This window comes from Gossypium arboreum, chromosome 9, assembly GCF_025698485.1.
Source record: "Gossypium arboreum isolate Shixiya-1 chromosome 9, ASM2569848v2, whole genome shotgun sequence".
Lineage (NCBI taxonomy): Eukaryota > Viridiplantae > Streptophyta > Magnoliopsida > Malvales > Malvaceae > Gossypium > Gossypium arboreum.
The window spans coordinates 88,698,973-88,720,265 of NC_069078.1; the positions used below are offsets into that span (position 1 = coordinate 88,698,973).

A 21,293-nucleotide genomic window follows, 5' to 3' on the forward strand; every position below is an offset into this window, starting at 1 on the left:
AAGGTTATTCGAGATAGTCTAAAAGCAGCTTCCGATCGTCAAAAATCATATGCCGACCTTAAGCGAAAAGAGATTAAATTTCAAGTCGGTGACAAGGTATTTCTGAAAGTGTCTCCTTGGAAGAAAGTTCTTCGATTCGGTCGAAAGGGTAAATTGAGTCCAAGATTTATCGGGCCCTATGAAATCATAGAAAGAATTGGACGGTTAAACATCGATTGGCATTACCACCGAACTTGATAGAATCCATAATGTTTTCATGTATCTATGTTACGACGATATCGATCAGATCCTTCACATGTTATTTCTCAGAAAGAAGTAGAGATTCAACCGGATATGACTTACGGTGAAGAACCGGTCAAGATATTGTACGGAGACAAAAGAGCTTAGAAATAAAAAGATAAATTTGGTGAAAGTATTGTGGCAAAAGCACGGGATTGAGGAAGCAACATGGGAACCGGAGGAGGCAATGAGGAAACAATACCCAAACCTCTTTACTGGTAAGATTTTCGAGGACGAAAATCCTTAAAAGGGGGGGAGAGTTGTAATGGCCTAAATTCAAGGTTATCGGAACAATGGTTTCGTAACCATAGATCCGATTTAAAGAAAAATTTATTTTAATATTTTTGCTTGAAAATTTATATGATAGGAAAATCGTATGAAAATATTGATAGGAAAATTTTATCGATTTAGTGATTAGTTAGAAAAAGAAATTATTGAAGAAATTGGGTAAAATAAGGTATCGGGACCTCTATCTCGTAAAACCGAGTCAAAAATAATTTTATAAATATTTATGAAATGTTATTAATGTGGTATTAAAATTTCGTTAGGAAATTTTAATGTTTGGGTAGTCAATTAAATGAAAAGGACTGAATTGTAATAGGTGTAAAAGTTGCTAGAGTGATTAAATAGCTTATTAGTCTAATGAGAAAGGATTTAAAAGGAAATTAGACCCAAAAGTTATTTGGGCTGGCCGGCAAGGGTATGCAATCAGCAGAAAAATTGATAAATTAAGGGTAAAATTGGAATATTGCAAAATTAACTAAATAAAACTAGGACTAAATAGGAAATATCTAGATTTCTCTTCATTTCTCTTCAATTCCAGCAGCTAAAAACGCCATAGGAGGGTTCTCTAAGCTGGTATTTCATAATTTTTGCACCAAGTGAGTTAATCCTTGCCTTTTTCTTGTAATTTTTGTGTTTCTAAGACTTTTACAACTAGATCCTACTATTAAATTCATTAGTTTTTGATTTCATGGATGAAATTTAAAGTAACCATGGTTGAGTTCTGTAAGTTTATGATTAAATAGAATGAAATTAAAGCTTTAATTTGTTTATGAGATGATTTTATTAGGCAAATTCAATGGAAATTGATTTTTGGGACCTAATTGTGAAAATGTTTGGAATTAAAGTCTATTGCTGAAATTCTAATTCCTAAAGGTTGTAAACTAGTTTAAGGTGATAGAATAAAATGTTAATTGAGAAAAATCAGCTCAATTGAGAGGCTAATTGAGTAGGGACGAAATTATCATTTATTAAAAGCTTAGGGGAAAATGGTAATAAACAGCTTGCACTAAAACAGTTTGGACAGCAGCAGTAGACTAACTTTGAAAAATCACCAAAAATTGTAGGAATCGAATTAGAAGATGAACAAAATATGTAATTAAAGCTTATTGAGTCTAGTTTCTCATAGAAGAAATATTGTAAGCAATAGATTTGTAAATTTTGAGATATAATGAATTTTGTGAGACAAGGTCAGAATGAATTCGGGTTCCCTGTTCTGACTTTGAAAATTATAAAAATTGAATAAAAATAATTAGGGACTTAAATTTATATGTCTAGAATTCCGAATGAGCCTATTTTAATAGAAACAAACAAGAACATCATTTGAATTCTGTATAAAGAGATAATTTATTTTTAGTGAAGAAGGGTCAGAACTGTTAGACAACAGAACAGGGGTGACTTTGAAGAATAAACTGTACTGATTGGCTCAACCAAAATTCTGAAAATTTTATGGTAAAAATATATATGAGTATAGTTTCAGGGAAAATTAACGGATCTTAATTTCGAATTCCGTAGCTCAAGTTATAAATAATTTAGTGACTATGACTCAAGTAGACAGCTTTGAATGAACTATAAATAATAGTTGAATTATAGAGAATGTTGCATATGAACATGAAATGTATTATATTGATAATTAAATTTATTTATTTAGATCCAGAAGATTCAAATACGAAGCTAGATCGAGGAAAGGAAAAGTTCGGGATTAATAGATTTTTCTGTTTACAAACAAGTATCAAGGTAAGTTCGTGTAACTTGAATTATATTCTTAAATTACTTGAGATTGTATGTTTTGATATGAATATGATTTGAATGTTCATTGTATGAAAATTTATGAAACATTGATATATTGGATAAAATGGGAAGAAATCCGTTTGAATGAAAGGAAAATTCGATGGATTTACGCAAAGGAATTGACGGTAAAAGGATCTAGCCGGACGGGTGATCCTATCTGATATAGCCCTCCGAAGAATATGTGTAAAATGGATTTAGCCGGACGGGTAATCCGAATTAGGGTCTGAATTTAGCCTGGACTGGTAATTCAGATCCAAGCTCATTAGAGTAATTGTCGTTGCAGGGGATTTAGCCTGGACTGGTAATCCCGACAATACTCTATGAGTTTATATTGCAGGGGATTTAGCCTGGACTGGTAATCCCGACAATACTCTATGAGTTCTGTAAGTTTATGATTAAATAGAATGAAATTAAAGCTTTAATTTGTTTATGAGATGATTTTATTAGGCAATTTCAATGGAAATTGATTTTTGGGACCTAATTGTGAAAATGTTTGGAATTAAAGTCTATTGCTGAAATTCTAATTCCTAAAGGTTGTAAACTAGTTTAAGGTGATAGAATAAAATGTTAATTTAGAAAAATCAGCTCAATTGAGAGGCTAATTGAGTAGGGACGAAATTATCATTTATTAAAAGCTTAGGGGAAAAATGGTAATAAACAGCTTGCACTAAAACAGTTTGGACAGCAGCAGTAGACTAACTTTGAAAAATCACCAAAAATTGTAGGAATCGAATTAGAAGATGAACAAAATATGTAATTAAATCTTATTGAGTCTAGTTTCTTATAGAAGAAATATTGTAAGCAATGGATTTGTAAATTTTGAGATATAATGAATTTTGTGAGACAAGGTCAGAATGAATTCGGGTTCCCCTGTTCTGACTTTGAAAAATTATAAAAAATTGAATAAAAATAATTAGGGACTTAAATTTATATGTATAGAATTCCGAATGAGTCTATTTTTAATAGAAACAAACAAGAACATCATTTGAATTTTGTATAAAGAGATAATTTATTTTTAGTGAAGAAGGGTCAGAACTGTTAGACAACAGAACAGGGGTGACTTTGAAGAATAAACTGTACTGATTGGCTCAACCAAAAATTCTGAAAATTTTATGGTAAAAATATATATGAGTATAGTTTCAGGGAAAATTAACGGATCTTAATTTCGAATTCCGTAGCTCAAGTTATAAATAATTTACTGACTATGACTCAAGTAGACAGCTTTGAATGAACTATAAATAATAGTTGAATTATAGAGAATGTTGCATATGAACATGAAATGTATTAAATTGATAATTAAATTTATTTATTTAGATCCAGAAGATTCAAATACGAAGCTAGATCGAGGAAAGGAAAAAGTTCGGGATTAATAGATTTTTACTGTTTACAAACAAGTATCAAGGTAAGTTCGTGTAACTTGAATTATATTCTTAAATTACTTGAGATTGTATGTTTTTGATATGAATATGATTTGAATGTTCATTGTATGAAAATTTATGAAACATTGATATATTGGATAAAATGGGAAGAAATCCCGTTTGAATGAAAGGAAAATTCGATGGATTTCTGCAAAGGAATTGACGGTAAAAAGGATCTAGCCCGGACGGGTGATCCTATCCTGATATAGCCCTCCCGAAGAATATGTGTAAAATGGATTTAGCCCGGACGGGTAATCCGAATTAGGGTCTAAATTTAGCCTGGACTGGTAATTCAGATCCAAGCTCATTAGAGTAATTGTCGTTGCAGGGGATTTAGCCTGGACTGGTAATCCCGACAATACTCTATGAGTTTATATTGCAGGGGATTTAGCCTGGACTGGTAATCCCGCTGCAAGGTTGAGGTTCGCAGGAGTGTGCTCTCTGAAATGGAAATGTGCGCACATGAATATGAATTGACGGACCCGGAATTGTACACTAAAAGTGTACCTCTGAAAATCCATTGAAATTCCGATAAATTCAACGGGATAAATATGAAAAATAATAAGGGAATGAAAATCATGGTATTGATGAGTACATCAATCATGGTATATATATATATATTATTGATACATGGAAATTATTGTACTAACTTGAATGTTGAGTTTGTGCATGTTAGGGTAATAATGCATTGAATGGATATATGAATGTTTATTATATTGTATTGAAAATATTAGGTAAGTATAATTCTTGTTACATGAGCTTACTAAGCACAAAGTGCTTACCCCATTTCCTTTTTCCCTGTTTTGTAGTGTTAAGAGCTCGGAAGTCGGATTTGGTGGAGACACATCACACTTATCAACCTCGGATTTCGGTATATAAAGAAACTTTATTTTGGAAATCAATGGCATGTATAAGCTAACAAAGTAAATGTTAACGTGAAATGAATGTAAAGTTAGCCATTAGTATGGTTAACAAACACAGTTATAGATATGTGATGACGTTATTTTATATAAATGCATGAATCTATCATGAAAATATGTTGAATTGATTTGGTTGATGTGGATTGGTCTCGATTTAATATTACAGGGAAGGCTAGATATTTATAAAAGGGCTATATTGAATATAAAAAAAAATTAATTCGTAAACTCCGGTAATGCCTCGTACCCTATTCCGGCAATGAATACGGGTAGGGGTATTACACCTAAAGTGACCCTAATCGGAAAGCGGTTTTGGGACCGCTAAACCGAGTCACCAAATTATTTGGATGTGATATTTATGGTCTAAAATATGTGAATATGAATGTGCGAAAATTTTAAGCTTCGATTTAGTAAATTGCATGTGAATTTAGTCAAAAGGACTTGTGTGACACTTTTGAAATGTGATAGGCTAATCTACAAGGATCTAATAGTGCATGTAGTCAAAAGGGAGGACTTGCATGTCAGTTTTCCCCCCTAATATGTAGTGGCCGGCCATGAGCATGAGGATGGACAAAATGTTATGGGGTGAAACATGTTGGAAACATGTTGTGTTAGTGTGTTATGGGAGAAAGAATGGAATAAAGGGTTAGTAATAAAGAAATGAAAAGGGAGGGGTGATGAGAACAAAGTTGTCTCATCCATGTTTCCCCCCCTCCCATTGCCGTGACTAGAGAAAGGGGAGGAGAAACAAAATTCTTTCTTGGTTGTTCAACATGGCCGAATAGAAGAAACAAAGGAGGGGAAGAATTTTTGGTCACTTGAGTCATTAAGAAGGTTAGTATATTATGTCAAATGGTGAAATTTTTAACTTGTTTTAGGTAAATAATCATGGTTCTTACTTAGCCCATGCTAAAATTTGTAATTTTGATGGATGATTGGAGCATTCGGCTAGGGTATAAAGGAAGGGATTTTGATTGTTTCATCTATGTATTGATGATGAATGTGTTATGGAAAGAAATCGGTCTTCCTAAGAATATGATTTGTAAATGTTTATATTAGTAATAGCGAAATTAAAGAGGTTTGATGTCTTGAACAAATGTTGATTATATGATTCAAAATGAGATATGTTAATGATGAAGTATAATCGGCCATGGAGGTAGCTCATTTTGGAAGTGTGATTTGTGGTATATTTTTCTTTGTGGTTGATTATAAAAATTTGGCTTAAGTGAGGTAATTGGTAAAAGATGTGTTTATGATGTAATACATATGTTCTCATAAGCTAAGTTATGTATATGTGATATCTTGCATATTGGTTGTTATGGTAAGGTTTGAGATATTGACGTATGAATATGTTTTGTTTGTGGTTCGCAACTAATGGTTAAGTTGTTAAGTTACATGCTTGAGTAGTAAATATGTTAAGAATGGTTCTAAAATGTATATGGATGCCGTGTGATTGTGTTTGATTGGGAAGTAAATTGTTTGATTTAGCTCAAGAGCCTAGAGGATCAAAGTCGGATAAGGGAAAAGAGAAAGTAAGCGAATAGCCGTGGATATCTAGTCGTCAACCACTTCGAGGTAAGTTTTAAGTGATTAAACGTTGAGTAAATTCAATCATAATAGGACATAATGAGTTGATTTAATAAGATATGATGTGGCCATGATATGTCTTAAACCCAAATGGTAAGTTCATAAGTGTTTGGACTTGGAAGTTTAAGAGCAAATTGTAACAATTTGCTTGGACAGCAGCAGTAATGTGATTTTAGAAAATCACTATAAATTGTTGGTGTGGAATTATAGGCTGAATAAAATATGTAATCAAAGCTTAGTTGGTCTAGTTTCTTATAAAAGAGACCGTGGAAGCAAATAAATTTCCTATAAAGAGATATTTAAAGTTGTACGGGACAGTGTCGGAATGACTCCGAAATCCCCTGTTCTGTTTTTGGAAAATCATTATAATTTGTACAAAAATGGTTATAAGATAAGATTTATATGCTTAGACTCATTAATGAGTCTAGTTTCAAATGGAATCAAATAGAACACATTATGAATTCTGTACAATGAAAAATTTGATTCGTAGCGAAGAGTGGTCAGATTAGTCAAACAGTGAAACAGGGGAAACTTTAAGAAAAATCTGGTATTGATTGGCCAAACGAAAAATTCTGAAAATTTCATGGATGGAAGATATATGAGTCTATATTCTGAGAAAATTAACGGCAAGTGATTTGGAGTCTTGTACCTCCGGGTATAAATAATTTAGTGACCATTGCTCAGGAAAACAGCTCGTAGCGAATATGTGATTTTGTTGTGAACATGGATAAAAACTTGTTTTAGTTGCTCATAAGCTATTGATTGATCCCATACTTGAATTCTAAATTGTGATATTGTAAAATGATACATGAGTGTTAGATGGATCTTTGATATCAAAATTTGTGAAATTGTAAGTTTATGAGTATTCGAATATGAAATGATAGTATGGCGTGAAATTGAATTATTCGTTGGAAAATGATTGATGTAGATTCAGCCAAGACCAAGTCTGTACATAATAATATATGTGATAAGGCCTAATGGCCGACGTGATGAATGTGAAAATGTATATATATGTGATAAGGCCTAATGGCCGATGTGATGAATGTGAAAATGTATATATATGTGATAAGGCCTAATGGCCGATGTGATGAATGTGAAAGTGTATATATATGTGATAAGGCCTAATGGCCGATGTGATGAATGTGAAAGTGTATATATATGTGATAAGGCCTAATGGCCGACGTGATGAATGTGAAAGTGTATATATATATGTGGTAAAGCCGAATGGCTAATGTGAATGTTGTAACATGTGATTAAGTGTACATGAAACTTGGAAATATGTTCCGGGTGAGACCCGATGACTACGAGTGGAGATTATGTCCGGGTACGACCCGATGACTACGTGTGGAGATTATGTCCGGGTAAGACTTCGTAATAAGAATTGCTTATAAATATACGCAATGCGAAAGGTTAAACAGGTATGTACTCCAAGTTTATATATGATGCATACGAGAGCAATCTATGGGACTATTCCTATGATTATATGACATCGGATTAGTGTGAGAGGTTATGTGAAATCATATGATATATCTATGTCACATGAGCTCACTTTTATGTGAGAGTTTATTTGCCTATTGTATATGATAAGATGTGCATATTCAGTAAAGGGATGGTATGCCCGAAGGAAGAGTGAAATAAAAATACGAACAACTATGTTATAATTCGATTGTTATCTGTTGACACTGCTTAAAACTTACTAAGCATTATAATGCTTACTCGCTTACTCTGCTTCCTCCGCCTTATAGGTCTCATTCTTGAAGCTACTGTGCTCGGGGATCGTCGAAGAACTAGTCACACTATCACTATCCACTGTTTGGTACTGCTATGTTTTGGAATATCTTATGGCATGTATAGAATAGACTAGTAGTGAGAGGATATTTTGGTTAATGTATAGGACTACTCTTTCGTTTGTTGGTCATAGACCCTTTGATTTTGTATAAATTTGGATAGCCATGCGAAAATGGCTTGTATACACTTTGGCATGGTATCATAATCATTTTGTATGTTGTCCATTAAGAGATGTGGGAATGTTTGGAATCGATTAGCCCTTGGAATGGTTAATCGTGATCATCTTTTGTGCCATGTATGCTAAAAGGGCTAGTTGAATCAAGGAAATTATGAAGTAGGTAAAATCTACCTTAAGGACAGAGGTTGACAGCTGCAGTGATGTGGATGTGAAAAATAACTAAAAATAGTAGGAATGGAATTAAATAGTGAATAAATTATGTAAATGAACCTTGATGAATCTACTTTCATATGGAAGAAACGAAACGGTCATATGAGTTGTATGTTAAGAGATATTTACGTTTTCGTGAAACAGGGCCAGAACGGTTTCTGGATTCCCTGTTCTGACTTTGGAAATTCATTGTAAATTAACCAGAGACATTTAGAAGTCATTCCATATATGTATAGATTCCTTTTTGAGTCTAGTTTCTATAGAAACAAACAGCATCAGTATTGAATCCCTGTACAGGGAGATATCCAATTTGTAATGCATGAAGGTCAGTGTAGTCGAACCCTGGAACAGGGGAGACTTTAACTAATAAACTGTACTAATTGGCCTGACCAAAAATTCTAGAAAAAAATTTGTAGATGCATATATAGTATAGTTTCAGGGAAAAATTACAAAACTGGTTTTCGAGTTCTGGAACTCAAGATATGATTTTTAAAGTGACAAAGGACGCATTTAGCCAACCGCCGGAAAATTTTAAAATGGACTGCGAAAGTGAATGGTTTAAGCCGTTAACCCCTCGTGTCCGACTCCGGCAGCGGACTCGGGTACGGGGTGTTACAGGATAGGCAAATGTTTAGTGGCCAAACATTTTATGTTCTAGTATTATGGGGGACTTGCATGTCAAATAGACCAACTTTGAATATAAATGGCCGGTCAACATGCATGTAATCATGTGTTCTATTGTCTTTATTTTAATTGGTGGGAATTATATATATAATTAATATAGAAATAAGCATTTTATTATAAAATGACTTTTATATTGTGAAATAATAAATTTATAATAGTAAATGGTGATAAAAACAAAGTTCCATCATCCTTTCTTTCATTTTGCCGAAACCATAATTGAGTTTGTTTGGTGGCTAGGACATTCGGCTATGGTGAATGTATAGATTAAGGTATGATATCATGTAATTCTTTTGGAATTTTTGTGAAGTTGAGTTTGTTTTGATGCCCATAACGTGACCCATGAGTTAATTTTTGAGTTTGTGATGCATGAAACATTCGGTTATGTTCTTATATGTTAAATTGATGATTTTTGTAGTATGTGATTAGAAATAGTTATAGATGAGTATGAACTAAGTAAAAAAAAAAATTCTATAAACGATTAAAATGGACAAAAATCTTATTCGGCTATTGTGGAGTAAGGTCAAGTTATGTTTAGCTTTTATTTTAACTTAATTGTTAGTAAGTGTTTTATGGATGCCGAATGTGGACTTGAATTGGGAGGTTGATAATTGGTGGTTATTGAGTTATATATATACATTTATATTCGGTCATGGAGGACTTGAGATGAAATTAATTATTGTTTTAGTTAAATAATAAGATTGACATGGACAAACTCAATTAGGTAAATTTTAAAGTCTTAGATTTAATTGGGAGAATTGATATATTCTAGCGAGTATTCGGTTAAGGTATGGAAATGGAATGTGGAGGTAGGTCGGTTTGTGTCATTGCCAAATGCACTTGATATTAAAACATTGTTTAGTTAAATGTAATTGACATGAAAGGAAATTGAGTTGTCATGTATGTGATAGTGGTAAGAGAAAGTAAATTTTGCTTTACTAAAATTAGATGAATGTTCCATTGTTAATATGAAAATGTTATGATAAACTAGTTGAATTTAAGAACTAGGTGCAGTCAGTCATGTTATGTGTATAATTCACTAATGATGAAAGTGTCGTATGATATATGTGTTTAAAATAAATAGAATTTGAGTTATGATGAATTGATAAGAAAATTTAAAATAGTTTAACTATTTAAATTAAGCTCAAAATCAAAGAGGACCAAGTACGGATAAGGAGAAGGCGAAGGTCGTTGAGTAGCCGATCGGAGCTGTTCGTTCGACAATAAGGTAAGTTCTAGGCAATTATGATTTAGATTACTATGTATGCCTAGAGTACACATAGCTTATGAAATGAAAAATTTTTTATATGTGAAGAAAGGTTGAATTGATAATGTAGTATTGAGCTGATGGCATTGAATAAATGTACTTTGGGTATGTAATGTACGAATAAAAAAAAAAAGGGGCACTATGTGTGCGAATGGGGCAGCATTATATGTGGGTGTGAAAAAGCTAGTATTGTGTGTGAATGAATATATGAACTATGTGTGTGAAATTATTAACTGAGCACTATGTGTGCGAGATCGGGTGTAAGGCACTATGTGTGCGAAATTATTAACTGAGCACTATGTGTGCGAGATCGGGTGTAAGGCACTATGTGTGTGAAATTATTAACCGAGCACTATGTGTGCGAGATCGGGTGTAAGGCACTGCGTGTGTGCGAAATTATTTAAGGAATATGATCGTAGCATGGTGTGAAATAGAATACTAGTTTCTATCATAGGTAATTAAGAAGATGAAATGTGTATGGAATATATATATATGTATATTTGTCTAAAGATTATGATATAAGTCTTGGAAGAAGAAATAAGAGTATGGGGTTATATGGTAATCATGAATGAACAAGGTAGACAAATTAGATTTAAACGAAGTTCGATTGTTAATTATTTATTAAATTGCTTATGTTTTACTGAGTATTATCTCATTTGAAATTGTTGTTCATTTTTATTTAGATTTTGGATCCGTTGTGCGCTCGGAACTACTACTGAAGTCATTACACTTATCGTCATCTTTTTGGTATCTTTAAAGAAGCTTTAAGTTTTAAATGTGGCATGTATAGGATAGACAAAACTAATAAAATGAGTTTTGTATTTTTGAGTAATGTAATTATCTTTTTGATGAGCCATACGAAAATGACACACAATCTAGTTTTGTGATCTTATAATGTTAAACATTTTAATAACTAGCATGTGTAATATGAATGAATAATATCTACTTTTTATATAAGCATTGTGTTTTAAATTATTGTGTATTTAGATTTGGTTTCATATGACTTATTGACGAGATAGAAAGGAAATTTAGGTATAATTATAATAGTCATGAAATGTTTATGTATTAATGCTTGAAAATGGTTTAAATAGATGCGGTTATATGCGTATACTTTGATATGAGAAAAGATGTATATTTTTGGCCTTGTTTAATGCATGTTTAGGTGTATATAAATATATATATATCTCTATTATGCCGTGTGGTTGTTTTAGCTTAGAGTAATATGCATAACATGTAAATTTTTCTAATCATGAAATGGTATGTTTTATCACATGCATAAGTTTTTGTTAATTGCTAATACATGTTTGATTATGTCTAAGTTTTAAAAGATAAATTTTGTTATGAGATTGAGTTACGAAGTATGAAATGTAAGGAATATTATTTTGAGTTGTGTTATGTTAGGAAATGCCTCGTAACCCCATTCCGGCGACAGATACGGGTTAAGGGTGTTACACCATTGCTTACATCATTTCTTTTATAAGAAACTAGACTCAATAAGCTTTAATTTCATATTTTATTCATCCTCTAATTCGATTTATACAATTTTTGGTGATTTTTCAAAGTTACACTACTGCTGCTGTCCAAAACAGTTTTAGTGAAAAATGTTGATTTCCATTTTGCCCTAAATTTCACAGTTTATACAATTCAGTCATTGCTCAATTAACCCCTCAATTGAGCTAATTTTTCTCAATTAATACTTTAGTATATCATTTTAAACTCCTTCATAACCCCTAAAAATCAGAACTTTAGCATTAGACATTAATTCCAAACTCTTTCTTAATTAGGTCCTAAAATGAATTTCCATCAATTTTACTTGATAAAATCATCATATACCAAAAGTAAAGCTTCAATTCTATGATTATTCATCATATTATTTCAGCACTCATCCATAAAAACTTTAAAAATTAGCCATGGAATCAAAAACTAATGAAATAGTAAGTTGGACCCAATTGTAAAATTCCAAAAATATAGAAATTTCAAGGAGAAAGCAAGAATTAAACTTACATGAAGCTAGAGCATGAAAACCAGCTTGAACCCCCTTCCATGGCTGTTTTTCAGCTGATGAATATGAAGAGAAATGAAGAGAATTCTAGATATTCCAATTTTGTAACGGCCTAATTTTCAGTGGTGTCGGAAATGGTGATTTGAGATCACTAAATTCGACAAATAAGATTGAACAAGATAGTAATTTAATATTTATGAGTCAAGTAAGAATTTAGAAGAATTTGTGAAATGGTGAAATTAGTGAATTAAAAGAATTTATTAGGTCAAACGGGTCAAAAATGAGGTATCGAGACCTCAAAGTTGAAAATCGAGCTATAAATATTTTTATAAATATTTATGGAGTGTCATTGAGTTAGTATTAAAGTTTCGTTAGAAAATTTTAACGTTTGGATGGCTAATTAATTAAAAAGGACTAAATTAAAAATAGCGCAAAATTTGTTAAATTGTGAGTAAATAGCTTAAGTATTTAAAAAGATGGATTTAAAGAGCAATTAGACTCAAAGGTTAATGGCTGGACGGTTTGGGTATGAAATAAGCAAGAAAACAATGTGAACAAGGGCAAAATTGGAAATAGCATAAAAGTTAATAGTTAAATAATGATGTAATTGAAAAATCTAGACATTTCTTCATATTTTCTCAGCTAAAACGCCATAGAAGGTCTGGAGAAAGCTGGTTTTTCATATTTTACATCATATCAAGAAAACGAACTGAATCGTGGAAAGGAGAAAATTCAAGAATAGTCCCTGAATTTCTACGACTTTTACAAATTAGTCCAGGTAAGTTCATATGGCAAAGTTCAATGTTTTGATATGAAAATATTATGATTGTTAAAGTATTTTATTGTTGATGAATACTATCAATTTGCATTAACTAATGAATAATGTGTAACTAAAAGTACAAATTAGTAGGAACAATGGATTTGAGTGCTTCTATTCTGTGACCCTGATGAGTTGATTGAAACATATGTGGCAAGTGTGCGTTTAAGACCATAGCTGGGCTATGGCATCGGGCAATGTGATAATGTGACTCAGATAAGACCATAGCTGGGCTATGGCATCGGTATAATGTGATAATGTGATTCCGTATAAGACCATGTCCAGGATATGGCTTCGGTATGATATGTGAACCGTAAGACCATGGCAAGGCTATGGCTTCGTGTGTGATGCGTATCAATGTGAAAGTCCATGGTTTACTATGGCAATGTGATAATGAAGCACTCAATTCCTTATTGTTCCCTAATTTGACAATGAAGTAAATGAGAAATGGGCCTAAGGGAGTTAAATTGTGAGTTGCCATATGGAAATTATTCCAATGAGTTATTAATGAAATTGTGATTTGGAGGATGAAATAGTTAAACTAATAGATATATGATTGTGTACGATATTTGATATGATTTGTGTTTATATGCCTATGAGCTTACTAAGCTTCAATAAGCTTACTTGTGTGTGTTTAATATTTTTATGTAGATTGACTTGAAGTGAAGTGGGTAGATCGGATCAACACAACAGGGCACACTATTCAGATCAATTCCGGTAGTTTTTGTTTTATGTTTAAAGATTTATATGGCATGTATAGAGTTTGAATGAATTGAAGTAAAGATGTTATAAACTAGTTAACAATATTTGTACTAAAACAGTTTTCGATAAGTAGCAGTAGTTTGACTTTGAAAAATCACTAAAAATAGTAGAAATGGAATTAAATAATGAATAAATTATGGAATTGAATCTTGATGAGTTTATTTTCATATGGAAGAAGCAAAACAGGTATATGAGCTATATTTTATGAGATGTTTAAATTTTTGTGAAACAGGGCCAGAGCGATTTCTGGATCCCCTGTTCTGACTTTGGAAATTCACCATAAATTTTACAAAGATAATTAGAAGTCATACTTTATATGTACAGATTCCTTATTGAGTCTAGTTTTATTAGAGACAAACAGCATAGTCATTGAAGCTCTGTACAGAGAGATATCTGATTCATAATACACAAAGGTCAGAGTAGTCAAACCCTGAAATAGGGGAGATTTTAAATAATAAATTGTACTAATTGGCTTGACCAAAAATTATAGAAAAAAATTGGTAAGTAGATATATGAGTATAAATTCAGAGAAAATTTACAGATTTGGATTTCGAGTTTTATAACTCGAGATATGAATTATTTAGCAACTATGACACAGTTGGACAGCTTGTCTGAAAAGTATTATATAAATTATCTAAATTTGGTTAAGTGCTCAAATAAGTTTAGTAGTGCCTTGTGCTCGACTCCGGCAACGGTCTCGGGTAAGGGGCGTTACATTTATTGGTATCAGAGCTTCGGTTTAGCTGATTCTCGGAATATGTATGATGTGAAAAGTGTCTAGAATTACATGCCATATAAATCTGTGATAGTGTGTGTGTATGATCCGATCTAATCCTTGTTTTTATTATAGATTATCTTCGATTTGAAAAGATGTCGATAGACCGAACAAACGAGCAAGAAGAAGTTAATAGCGAGTACAAATCTCGAACAAGGAACAAGTAGTGAAGCTCTGATTTCATTGATGCGAGAACAAGAACTCAAAAATATGATTTATGGATTCATGAATCGGTGGTATAATGAGAATGTGCGAGAAAGAAATCAGACTCGCAATCTCCTCCCCTATCTCAACATCTGTAGTACCCCGGTTGCTCCTCCACCTCCTCCGACAACCGAATCGCAAACGTTCTCCATTTGAAAAGCTCGAAAACATGGGGTGAAGAATTTCGGGAAAGAACAGACGATGACCCGTTAAAGTGAATATTGGTTACAAAGTATAATGAGGGTTTTAAGCAAATGGCGTGCTCACCGGATGATTACTTAATATGTGCCGTGTCATTATTGAAAGAAGAAGCTTATAACCGGTGGGAAACAATAGAAGCTGTTGTCTTAAGTGAGAAGATCACTTGGGAATTTTTTCAAAATGAATTTAAGAAGAAATATGTCGGTAGAAGATATCCGGATAAGAAGAAAGAGAATTTCTCGACTTATGACACGGAAACAAGTCGTTGGCTGAATATGAAAGAGAATTTGTTTATCCGAGCAAATATGCTCGAGATATAGTACCCATGAAGAAGAAATGTGTATCGATTTGAAGAAGGGCTTAATGATGAGATTAAAATGATGATAGGGGCATTGAGATACGAGAATTTTTGTTCTATCGGATCGTGCTCGAAGCTTGAAGAAGTATATAATAAAAGATGCAACGAGATAGAAGAAGTAAAGAATCTTTCAAAAGAAGTGCATCTAAGTCATTTTCGCTTTACCGGTGAAGAAATCTAAAGAGGAATTCAATGAGCCACTTCATTACCGGAAAGATCGGGGAAAAAGTAGGCCAAGACAATCTGATTACAAAGCATCCGACAGACCTGCTTTGTTAGTGTGGGTAGTGTACAAAATACCCAAAGGCCCAAGTGTCAACATTGTGGAAAAAGTCACCCGTGAATGTAGAAGTAAATTAGGGCTTGTTATAAATGTGGGGCCACCGATCACTTTATTCGTGATTGTCCCCAATTACAAGTAGAAGAAGTGGAACAGAGGGAGAAACCAAAATTCTTCCTTAAAAGGAAGACGCCTCGTCGAAAGCAATCTTACGAGGGCTACTCGTTCGGTATGAAAGATACTACTAGCGATCGAAGTTAGGGCTCCTGCTCAGACTTATGCCATTCGAGCGAGAGAAGAAGCAACACCTCCAGGATGTAATTGCTGGTACTTTCTATCTTTATGATGTTCCTGTATGCTTTAATAGACCCCGGTCTACTCATTCATATATTTGCACTATGTTAGCATCTGAAAAGAACTTATTTGTTGAGCCTCACGATTATGATGTACAAGTTACAAATCAGTTAGGTCAAAGTGTGGTAGTTAATTTAATATGTCATAACCGTCCCACCGAAAGTTAAGGTCGTGATTTCCCGATTTGATGTCGCTACCCTTTCGGGAATTTGATGTTATCTTGGGCATGGATGGTTAATGAAACATGACGCAATAGTGAATTGTCGAGAAAACGAATTAGTTTGAAATGTCAAACAGAGACATTATTTTGGTTGAGTCTGGAAATTTGGATGACATGGTTAGAATGATTTTCTTTATGTCCGCTTTCGAAATTGTTGCGTAAAGGAAATGAGGCTTATTTAGCCTATATTCTTGATACTCGAAGTTCTGAATCAAAGTTAGAGCAACTATCTATTGTAAATGAATTCATGGATGTATTTCTGAAGAATTACCGTGGTTACCACCGATAGAGAAGTTGAGTTCGTGATAGATGTGCTTAGGAACAGCTCCCATATCGGTGACACCGTATAGAATGGCTCAAAGCAGAATTAAGAGAGTTAAAATGCAGTTGCAAGAGCTGTTAGACAAAGGGTTTATCGACCGAGTATGTCGCCGTGGGTGCACTGTCTTATTTGTGAAAAGAAGGATGGTTCATTGAGGTCATGCATAGATTACGAGGCGGTGAATAAGGTAACAATTAAAAATAAATATCCTTTGCCTCGTATTGATGATTTATTCGATCACTTAAGGATGCTACAGTGTTTTCAAAATAGATCTCGATCTGGGTATTATCGATTAAAGGTAAAGGAATGTGATGTACCGAAAATGACTTTTAGAACTCGGTATGGTCATTATGAGTTCTAAGTTATGCCATTCGATTTGACAAATGCTCCTCGCCGCTTTTATGGATTTAATGAATCGAATTTTCCAGTCTTACCTAGATAGATTTGTGGTTGTGTTTATTGACGATATCTTGATCTATTCAAAGACGAATCCGAGCATGCTCAAAGACTTGAGAATTGTACTACGATATTAAGGGAAAACAGTTATATGCAAAATTTAGTAAATGTGAATTTTGGCTTCATGAAGTGGGATTCTTGGGTCACATTGTGTCAGTTGATGGTATACGGGTAGATCCGAGTAAGGTGTCAGCGGTGATTAATTGGAAAACTCCAAAGAATGTTACGGAAGTGCGAAGTTTCCTTGGATTAGTGGTTACTATCGTCGATTTGTGAAAGATTTTTCACCGATTGCTTCACCGATAACTAAATTATTACGGAAGAATGTTGAGTTTGTATGGTCGATGAGTGCCAACAAAGTTTTGATCAATTAAAGAAAATGTTGACAGAGGCTCGGTGTTAACTCAAATGAATCAAAAAGCCATATGTAGTATATAGTGATGCGTCTCTGAATGGTTTAGGTTGTGTATTGATGCGTCAGAAAAGTTGTAGCATATGCTTCTCGACAGTTGAAACCACATGAGAGGAACTACCCTACACATGATCTTGAGTTAGTTGCCATAGTATTTGCTTTAAAATTTGGAGACACTACCTATATGGAGAGAAATGTTATGTATATACGCACCATAAAAGTTTGAAATATTTAATGTCGCAGAAAGAGCTGAATTTGAGATGAGGCGATGGTTAGAGCTGTTGAAAGATTACGATCTTATCATTGATTATCATCCGGTAAGGCAAATGTAGTGGCGGATGCACTTAGTCGAAATCATCATTATTTGCTCTTCTGCGTTAAATGCTCATTTGTCTGTTAATGAAAATGGTTCTATATTAGTTGAATTAAAGACAAAACCAGTATTCTTTCAACGAATTCGGGAATTGCAAGATAAAGATCCGAAGTTGGTGTTGGAACGACAAATGGTTCGGGATAATTTGAACTTAGATTACTCTATTGATAATAGTGGTATGTTATACCATCGTAATAGAATTTGTGTCCCGAATAATCTAGAATTGAAGAAGGATATCTTATCAGAGACTCATAGTAGTATGTACTCGATTCATCCGGGTAGTACGAAGATGTATTGTGATTTGAAAAAAATGTATTGGTGGCCTGGTATGAAACAGGAAATTTGTGAATTTGTGGCAAAATGTTTAATCTGTCAACAGGTAAAAGCTGAACATCAAGTGCCTACAGGTTTGTTACAACCCGTAATGATTCCAGAATGGAAGTGGGAACATGTGACGATGGATTTTGTATCTGGATTGCCAGTGACTCCGAAGAAAAAAGATTCGATTTGGGTGATAGTAGATGATTAACTAAATCGGCGCATTTTATTCCTACGAATGCAGATTTTTCACTTGATAAGTTAGCGGAATTATATGTGTCAGAAATTGTGAGATTACATGGGGTGCCGACATCAATTATTTCTGATCGAGATCCGAGGTTTACTTCGAGATTTTGGAATAAACTACAGGAAGCTTTAGGTACTAAGTTAAAATTTAGTACAGCTTTTCACCCTCGCATGATGGACAATCGAGCGAGTGATTGATTTTGGAAGATATGTTAAGGTGTTGTATACTGAGTTCGATGGCGGTGGGAAAGGTACTTACCTTTAGTGAATTTGCTTATAATAACAGTTATCAAGCTAGTATCAAAATGGCACCGCTTGAAGCTCAGATGGAAGGAAGTGCGAACCCCGTTGTATTGGTCGAATTAAGTGAATCCAAATTAGTCGAGTGGATTTAATTCGGAAACTAAAGAGAAAGTTCAGATTATTCGGAAAGTTTGAAAGTCGCTTCGATCGTCAAAAGTCGATGCAGATTTGAAAAGAAGAGATATAAAGTTCAATGTGGGTGATCGTGTGTTCTTGAAAGTTTCTCCGTGGAAGAAAGTTTTACGGTTTGGTAGAAAAGGAAAGCTTAGTCCACGATTTATCGGACCATACTGAAATCATTGAGAGGATCGGTCCAGTAGCTTATAGATTGGCCTTGCCTCCGAACTTGAGAAGATCCATAATGTATTTCATGTATCTATGTTGAGACGATATAGATCAGACCTTCACATGTGATTCCTCATACTGAGATAGAGCTACAATCATATATGACTTATTCGGAGGAACCAAAGTGAAAGTATTAGCTCGGAAGTTAAAGAACTACTAATAAACGAGTACCGTTAGTAAAAGTGTTATGGCATCGACATGGATTGGAGGAGGCAACCGGGAAACAGAGGAGTCAATGAGATCACAATATCCAAATCATTGTGTAACAAATTTCGAGGACGAAATTTTAAAGGGGAGAGTTGTAACGGCCTAATTTTCAAGTGGTGTCGGAAATGGTGATTTGAGATCACTAAATTCGACAAATAAGATTGAACAAGATAGTAATTTAATATTTATGAGTCAAGTAAGAATTTAGAAGAATTTGTGAAATGGTGAAATTAGTGAATTAAAATAATTTATTAGGTCAAACGGGTCAAAAATGAGGTATCGAGACCTCAAAGTTGAAAATCGAGCTATAAATATTTTTATAAATATTTATGAAGTGTCATTGAGTTAGTATTAAAGTTTCGTTAGAAAATTTTAACGTTTGGATGGCTAATTAATTAAAAGGACTAAATTGAAAATAGCGCAAAATTTGTTAAATTGTGAGTAAATAGCTTAAGTATTTAAAAGATGGATTTAAAGAGCAATTAGACCCAAAGGTTAATGGCTGGACGGTTTGGGTATGAAATAAGCAAGAAAACAATGTGAACAAGGGGCAAAATTGGAAATAGCATAAAAGTTAATAGTTAAATAATGATGTAATTGAAAAATCTAGACATTTCTTCATATTTTCTCAGCTAAAACTCCATAGAAGGTCTGGAGAAAGCTGGTTTTTCATATTTTACATCATATCAAGAAAACGAACTGAATCGTGGAAAGGAGAAAATTCAAGAATAGTCCCTGAATTTCTACGACTTTTACAAATTAGTCCAGGTAAGTTCATATGGCAAAGTTCAATGTTTTGATATGAAAATATTATGATTGTTAAAGTATTTTATTGTTGATGAATACTATCAATTTGCATTAACTAATGAATAATGTGTAACTAAAAGTACAAATTAGTAGGAACAATGGATTTGAGTGCTTCTATTCTGTGACCCTGATGAGTTGACGAAACATATGTGACAAGTGTGCCCGTTTAAGACCATAGCTGGGCTATGGCATCGGTGCAATGTGATAATGTGACTCCGTATAAGACCATAGCTGGGCTATGGCATCGGTATAATGTGATAATGTGATTCCGTATAAGACCATGTCTGGGATATGGCTTCGGTATGATATGTGAACCGTAAGACCATGGCAAGGCTATGGCTTCGTGTGTGATGCGTATCAATGTGAAAGTCCATGGTTTACTATGGCAATGTGATAATGAAGCACTCAATTCCTTATTGTTCCCTAATTTGACAATGAAGTAAATGAGAAATGGGCCTAAGGGAGTTAAATTGTGAGTTGCCATATGGAAATTATTCCAATGAGTTATTAATGAAATTGTGATTTGGAAGATGAAATAGTTAAACTAATAGATATATGATTGTGTAGGATATTTGATATGATTTGTGTTTATATGCCTATGAGCTTACTAAGCTTCAATAAGCTTACTTGTGTGTGTTTAATATTTTATGTAGATTGACTTAAAGTGAAGTGGGTAGATCGGATCAACACAACAGGCACACTATTCAGATCAATTCGGTAGTTTTTGTTTTATGTTTAAAGATTTATATGGCATGTATAGAGTTTGAATGAATTGAAGTAAAGATGTTATAAACTAGTTAACAATATTTGTACTAAAACAGTTTTCGTTAAGTAGCAGTAGTTTGACTTTGAAAAATCACTAAAAATAGTAGAAATGGAATTAAATAATGAATAAATTATGGAATCGAATCTTGATGAGTTTATTTTCATATGGAAGAAGCAAAATAGGTATATAAGCTATATTTTATGAGATGTTTAAATTTTTGTGAAACAGGGCCAGAGCGATTTCTGGATCCCCTGTTCTGACTTTGGAAATTCACCATAAATTTTACAAAGATAATTAGAAGTTATACTTTATATGTACAGATTCCTTATTGAGTCTAGTTTTATTAGAGACAAACGGCATAGTCATT

The 21,293-nt window shown here is 33.4% G+C and overlaps 1 long non-coding RNA gene across 1 annotated transcript; it reads left to right on the top strand.

Annotated features, from left to right (window-relative positions):
- The first annotated feature begins 13,014 nt into the window (after positions 1 to 13,014).
- LOC128280387 (uncharacterized) lies at positions 13,015 to 14,035 on the top strand. The gene is made up of 2 exons (XR_008270558.1): positions 13,015 to 13,178; positions 13,869 to 14,035. It is a non-coding gene; the product is annotated as an uncharacterized LOC128280387 (long non-coding RNA).
- The last annotated feature ends 7,258 nt before the right edge of the window (positions 14,036 to 21,293 follow it).